The 7,468-nt window shown below is 44.9% G+C and overlaps 1 protein-coding gene across 12 annotated transcripts in view; it reads right to left on the bottom strand.

Annotated features, from left to right (window-relative positions):
• The window catches only part of LOC102036912 (heterogeneous nuclear ribonucleoprotein K), a 22,045-nt gene extending 21,531 nt beyond the window's left edge, over nucleotides 1-514 (bottom strand). For 3 of the 12 annotated variants that reach the window (XM_031065638.1, XM_031065637.1, XM_031065633.1), the window contains exon 1: nucleotides 354-512. The gene's annotated coding sequence lies outside the window, so the exon portion shown is untranslated. Of the gene's footprint in view, nucleotides 1-86; nucleotides 157-353 lie in introns of those variants that run through there. The other 9 variants (XM_031065644.1, XM_031065643.1, XM_031065642.1 and 6 more) reach the window with 8 other exon arrangements.
• Between the last annotated feature and the right edge of the window lie 6,954 nt (nucleotides 515-7,468).

Here is a 7,468-nt window from a genome sequence, read left to right on the forward strand (position 1 = left end):
ACAGCTTATTTTCCTTCACCCCGGCTTAACCGATTCCCCCTACCCCACCCCCAGTGCAAGCAACACCCCCTCCGAACCGCGCTTACCAGCACCCACCACGTACAGGAGAGAAAGACGAGCAACACACATCCACCAGCACCGCCAAATGACTGGCCCAACCACCTCGTCTCCTCCCCCTGTGGGAGACCCACTGCGACCCCGTTGGGTAAGGCAGCTGCCCATCAGGGCAGGGATGGCCTCTAGTTCGCCCCGCCCTCCGTGTGCACCACGGAGAGACAGGCCTAAGTAATCACGAGAAGAGCACTATCCACCCTACACCGCTGCAGTGTGCCTAGGTTGTTTGTTTGTTTTACCTGCTTGACGGGGGCCACGAGAAGTGCGGCAAGAACAGTGGAGACAATAGAAGGCAGGCAAGGAGAGCGACCGCAGAGGTTTTTTTGAAAAAAATGGCGTCCGCGAAAACTCCGTCTTGTGCTTGTTCCCTAGTACTGGAGGAGGCGGGGCAGTGTTCTTGCGATGCTTAAAGCCGCGCGTGGCGCCACGCCTCCTATTGGCTGTTGAGTTGCGCGGTGTTTTTGGGGTTGTGTACAGAGGGCAGGTGTATTCTCGTCTTTCCTCCCACCTACAACTCAGGTGAGGGGAAGCAGGCTGCCCCGCTGGTTCTGCCCGCCCGCTCGTTCGGCACCGCCCCTGCCTCAGATAAGTGTATGGGGTGGTTCGGCTGAGGGTAGGGTGTGGGGAAAGGGGTTTGGGTTCTGGTCAGCCTGTTTGAGGAGTAGGGAGGCATGTGTCGTCCTTAATGTGACTCTGGTGGAGCGGGCCACCTCGTCTTAGCATCCATCGCTATCCACTGCAGCTAGTCGGTGTCCGCCGGGATGTGGGGTGACAGCTGGCCTTACCGCCCCCGGGGATCTTGGCAGAGGGTAGAAGCGCCAAGCTGGTGCCAGGCTGTCTAAGGACTGCATGGACGACATGAGAAACTTATCGAAATGAGTAAACAACTGGGTTATTTCCTGTAAGTAACTATACCGTTTTTTCCAAGTGGTAGAGGTTTGGGGCAAACTTAAAGGCAGAGTATTTTTTATTAGCTGCAGGTTATAATGTGAGAAGACAAAAACTTTGTGATTTTTTACTCTTCTTATACTAATTTTTCTTTGGTGTTATTCTGTAGGGAGGTTGAGTTCCTTGGTCATCCCCCTTTAGGGGATAAATAGGTTTCAAGTGCAGTTATACATTTTAAATGTGCATAGATGCTTCCAAAACTATCAAGAACTTAGAGCTTATTAACCACTGATGTTCTTGAGACAATGACCACCAAAATTTGGTGCTATTATAGACTGGGTCTCTAGATAACATTGATAGATCAGGCTAGCCTTCTGTTATCAGTTCCAAAGCTTTAACGTGATTAAAGTGTAAAAATCGCCTCTATGATACAAATACAGACCCCAGCCTGTTTATATTGTAAATGAGGCTTCTCACTTGTGCTCTTCACAGTGCTAATGACATGAGAGAATAATTTCTAATTCTGAAAGTTAGATGTTTTATTTTAAGTCTTAATAGAAACCTCACAAACAGCAATGAGTCCAGGGGTATAAACACAAAAATTTCTGATGGTTCAGTTTATCTCAAAGTAGATTTTGCTGATGATATTCAAACAAGTTTAATTGGATTTTCACTGCCTGAAATGAATATGTTGAAAAAGATACCGTTTCACATCCAAAGCTTAAGCATGGTTTAGAGAAATGTCAAGGATGACTGATAGGTCTCTGATGACTATAGAGTTGAATCCTTTTTCAGTCTAAAGCCACTGTATTAATTCTACAGGATACAGATGCAAGGCATCTAGAACAATTGAAGAATTGTTTGAATAAATAACATGCACAAACTTGTAGATTATGCATTGGGAAATATTTATGGCAAAATTTTCCCTGAAAGACTATTGAAAATTAAATTTTAAAGTTAAGTGGTATGCCTTTTTTCTCTCAAATGTTAGTGGAAAAGTGAGAGATGTCTTAGCAGGTAGGAATTTGTTTCTTATGGTGAGAATATTGAAATAAACTTTTGAACTTTTTGGGCTCGATTTAAAATATTCACGTATCACTCTTATTCTGCAAAATCCTCTATCTTCTTGACTGGTGATCTGGGTTAAGGGACTGTCAGGAAACAATAAAAAACAAATCAGGTAATTCTTACACTTTTTTCAAGGATGATTATTTAGCTGATTTTTAAGAGGTAGCTATAGGACATGACCAGCCTTGTCTTAAAGTGGTTGAGTTCATTTAAACAATAACTGTTTAGATGCAGTCACTTACAATAATGCCAGGAACCTAAAGTGTAGAGAAATTAAAATTTCCTAAATATTCATGTGAGGAAAAAAGTGTATACATAAATGGAATTAAAAGCGATGTACTTATTTAAAAAAACAAACCTAACCCCTACAACTGTTTCTAACATCACTTAATATCAGAAAAAATGATTGTATCATACAGGGGATCTACTTTTTGGCATGTTAAGTATTACTAATAATTTTGAACCCACAGCTATCCTTATTCATTAGCTCTTCCTGTTTACTAGTCTAACCTTTTCACAGTGTAGTCAAATAGTTGTTGTATTCCAAGGATGATGTACGTGTATAATTACATTGGCTTTAATTTTGGATTTTTTTAATTTCTGCTTTTAGATTGTATTAAAAAAACCAAGCTTAACAAAGTATAAATGAAAACATTTTGGTGGAAGCTCTTTAGTCACTTTCAAAGGATAATCTACACCTTACTGTGTATAGAGTATTATAACTGCGGGCTGTGGTCACAGGGAATATGTTCTCCGGCCAGCTCACTCCCTGAGACCGATCGACAGTCACAAGAGAGGCTGCCCCCGGATCTCTATGGAGACCTTCCTGGGTGGCGGTTCTTACAGGGGCTCGCAGCTCCCTGCAGCAGACGGCTGTGGCGTGCATGACACAGCAACAACCCAATACGAGGGACCGAGGCGAAGGAACGAAGGAATCAAGAGGGATCACTTGTTTGAGTTCCAAGGAAGTTTATTTCCCCAGAGGAGTCAGGGACAAGTGATAATAACTGAGGGCAAAAAACTGCTTTTTAAGGAAGGGAGGGAATAAGGGGAGGACACAACTTTTCACCAATAGGAAGGCATTAGGGCAGGGGTGCAGGGTAAGGGCTATCCAATAGAAGCCAACAAGGGGAAGGAGCAAGCCTTGCAATCCAATCTTGCTTCAAGGAAGGGATGAAGGACAGGGAGCACTCCAGAACAAAAGGCTGTGCTATCTTTGATAGACAGGGGGATTGACATACACTTGGCGGGAAAATCTTGGGGTAAACAACTCAGGACTGAACCATCAGGGAAGCCAAATGGGGTACATGGAATGAACCATTACAAACTTATAACAAGGAATATTTAAAACCTACTACAGAAGAACAAACTATAAAATAACAGACTACCAGAGTATCAGAAATGGTTTGCTTGGGTTTTGTTCTTTCCTTTTTTCCTTTCCTTGATTTTTTTTTCAAAGAATGTGAAATTGGTAGTTAGAAGAGGAGGTGGTTTGGGTTTTTTTTTAAATTTTTTTTATTGGACCGTATCTTCTTTGGAAGCCTTTTCGTCATCCAAATAATATATGTTAGACCATGGGAAAAATGGAGGGAAGTAGAAGAGGAGAAAACTTTGTAAAGCATGAGTATTTAAAGGCTTTATTTCATACAGGTAATAAATTATTAATTCCTTGGTCTCTTACCTTGTCCTCCCTTTTCTTTCTCAAAAGAAAACCCAAGCAAGCCATGACTGTGCAAGGCATCTTTGGGTTATTTTCTGAGAGGCTGTATTGGGTCTGGCTGGGATGGAGTTAACTTTCCTCATGGTGCTGTGCTTTCTCTTTGTAGGGAGAATGGTATCCATGACTCAGGCATGTTTTGGCTACTGCTAAGTGGTACTCACACACCATCAAGGCTGTCTCTCCAACCTTGCCCTGCCCCCAAAGGCTGATAGGCTGGGAAAGGGTTAGGAGGATATTGAAATATGATCCCAATATTACCGGATGGAACGTGCCTGGGCTCGTCTGACCCTTGCTGCTTGACCAAAGGTGGCAGCTGTGGTGTTTCACCTCAGAGACACCTTTGACTAGCTGTATGTTGCAGCTAGGCACTTGGATTGAGTCCAGGCAAGCAGGAACTCAGGTTTTACCTCTGATGGAAAGGCTTTAGGCGAGGTGAAGAGGAAAAGGAGACGGATTCTGACGGAGGGTTAATCCAGAATTTTATTCCAGGGTCACAGATCTCTGAATCTTGGTAACAGCTCCAACAGAATGCCGACCGCATGGTCTCAGTGTCCTTTTAAGCTCGGGGAAAGGGGCAGGGGAAGGGGTAGGTGTGCCACCCGCCAGGTAGGAAGGGGGGAAGGCTCAGGGGACAAATGACACTTGGCTAGGCCAATGATCCCAGGGCTGAGGGGCATCTTTTGAACTTCACCAACCAGATGACACCCTTGCTGGAATGTTAAGATTCAATTCACGGACAGCACTTAGCAAGGGGGCAAGGGGGAGGGGAAAGGAGAGGTTGGCACACCTGAGGGACTGGGATAGGTGAAACAGGATATTGCTTCACACCACAACAGGAGGGGACAGAGCCAGGCCAGCTGACCCAAAAAGACCAAAGGGATCTTCCATACCAGATGATGTAATGATCAGAATTAAAAGTGAAAAGGAAGGGAGAGGGGCATTTTTAAGGTGTTTGTCTTCTGAAGTAACTGCTATGCATAGTAAAACCCTACTTCCAAGGAAGTGGCTGGACATCACCTGCTCATGGGAAGTAGAGAATAAATACTTTTGTTTCCTTTACTTTGGCATGCAGCCTTTGCTTATCTTCATTAAACTGCCTTTATCTCAACCCAGAGGTTTCACCATCTTATTTTCTCCCCATCCAGCAGAGGAAGGAAAGTGAGAGAGTAGCTTGGTGAGCACCTGGCTGTCAGTGAAGGCTAACCCACCACAGAGGGTGTTAGTCTGTGCATGATTTAGAACTGTAACAGAAAAAGCTTTTGTCTGGTGAGAGGTTTGATTTCTTTAGACTTGCTTCCATTTGGCTGGACATCCAGCAAGGTTTATTATTCTTCAGTTATTAGCTATAGAGTAGAATAGTTCAGTTAGAAGGAACCTACAACGGTCCTCTAGTCCAACTGCCTGACCACTTCAGGACTGTCAAAAAGTTAAAGCATGTTCTTAAGGGCTTTGTCCAAATGCCTCTTAAACACTGACACACATGGGGCATTGACCACCTCTCTGGGAAGCCTGTTCTGGTGCTTGACAACCCTCTTGGCAAATAAAGGCTTTTTAATGTCAAGTCTGAACCAGGTGCAGTTTGAAGCATTCCCACACATCTTGTCACTGGATACCAGACAGCAGAGCTCAGCACCTGTCTCTGCTTCCTCTGCTTCTCCTCTTCAGGAAGCTGCAGAGAGCCATGAGGTCACTCTTCAGCCTCCTTTTCTCCAAACTAGACAAACCCAGAGCCCTCAGCAGCTCCTCATAGGACATTCTTTTCAGCCCTTTCACCAGCTTTGTTGCCCTCCTCTGGATGTATTCAAGCACCTTCACATCCTTTTAAAATTATACAGCCCAGAACTGCACACAGTACTCAAGGGGAGGCCAAAGCACTGCTAGATACAGAGGCAATAATCACCTCATTTGGCCAGCTGGTTATACTGCATTTAATGCACCACAGAACATGGTTTACCCACTTGGCTACCAGGGCTCACTGCTGCCTCCAATTGGGCCTGCTGTCAATCAGCACCCCCAGATCCCTTTCTGCAGGGCTGCTCTCCAGCCATTTGTCTCCCAATCTATAATTGTGCCTGGTGTTTCTCTGTCCCAGGTGCAGAAGCTGGCATTTGTTCTCATTAAATTTCATGCCACTGATAATTGCCCAATGCTCCAGTCTATCTAGATCCCCCTGAAAGGCCTCTGGTCCCTGGTAAGAGGCACTAGCACACTTGCTAATGGTGCATTCAACTCCTGCATCCAGATAATTGATAAATATATTGAACAGAACTGAGCTTAGAATTGAGCTCTGAGGAACACTGCTGGTGGCCAGTCACCAGCCATATGTAGCCCCATTTGTTACAGCCATTTGAGCCCTGCCCTTCAGTCAGTTCTTCACTCAGTGCTGTGTGTACCTGCTCATACCACAGTTGGACAACTTCTCCAGAAAGATGCTGCAAGGGTCAGTATCCAAATCCTTCCAAAAATCAGAAAAACTGCATCTACCACCTTCCCTTCATTCTACAAGGCAGGTGACTTTATTGTAGAAGGATATTAGATTAGATAGACAGGCTTTTCCTTTTGTGAACCCATGTTAACTGTGCCTGATGACTGCATTGTCCTTTACATGTCTTTCAATAGCACCCAGTATGATCTTTTCCATAATTTTTCTAGGTACTGGGGTTAGCTTAATAGGTCTGTAGTTTCCTGGGTCTTCCCTCAAGCCCTTTTTGTAAATTGGAATAATGCTGGCTAGCTTCTAGTCAGCAGAGACCTCCCCAGACTCCAAAGACCTTTGGTCAGGGTCCTGCTGATCAAGTGGGGTCTTGCTGTAACATCCACTAGCTCTTTCAGTACTCTGGGATGAATCCTATCTGGCCCTATGGACTTATGAACACTCAACTGATACAGCTGGTACATTTTCAGTGTGCACAAATGGAAAGTCACTGTTCCTGCAGTTGTGGTCCTCCAAGTCAGAGGACTGGGCAGCCCAAGATCTATGAATGTTGGTGAGGATGGAACAGGGAAGCCTTATAAATATGATTGCCTGGCGAAAGATTTCGGGAATATGAAAACTATAAGTGAGATTGGAATGAAAGCAACCTTTGAGATCTCCTTGTTACTGAACACCGGGAAAACAATGGTGTGGCCGAGAAGGTAATCCCCTTGTTGATGAAACAATACCCTCTGCTTGCAGGCAAGTCCAAGGGTCAGAAGCAGACCCTGCCTGCTTAGCAGGAGGGGTCCAAATGTTGTGGTGTGTGGTGGTGGTGTTCTAAGTTGTATTACAGTCTGTTTTATAAGTTGTAGTTTTGTTACTCAAAATGGTTCCAGTATTTCATAAGATGGTTCTCTCCCAGACCTCCTCCACCTGCTCCCTCGTGCAGTTATCTGTCTGTCACAGGTTTCCATAGTAACTCCCGCCTTTTTGTATCAATTGTCATGTCCATCTATAATCCCCACCTTGTTTTTCTCATTATCTCGATTTCCCCTCTCCTGTTACTTTGGCAACCCACCTGCCTGTCATTTTTCTGCCCACTCCCCAGCCCCAGAAACTTCTACCCAGGGCAGCGCCCCTGGGGGCGGATCTGTGGCAGTTCGCTGCAGTCTCCCTCCTGACCCGTACCTTCCTCTCCTAAATAAACCCTCCCTGCTGCGACGAACTGCTGCCTCTCTGCCTTGTCCTTGCTGCTTTCGCTA

The sequence above is a fragment of the Geospiza fortis genome, unplaced genomic scaffold, assembly GCF_000277835.1.
Source record: "Geospiza fortis unplaced genomic scaffold, GeoFor_1.0 scaffold288, whole genome shotgun sequence".
NCBI lineage: Eukaryota > Metazoa > Chordata > Aves > Passeriformes > Thraupidae > Geospiza > Geospiza fortis.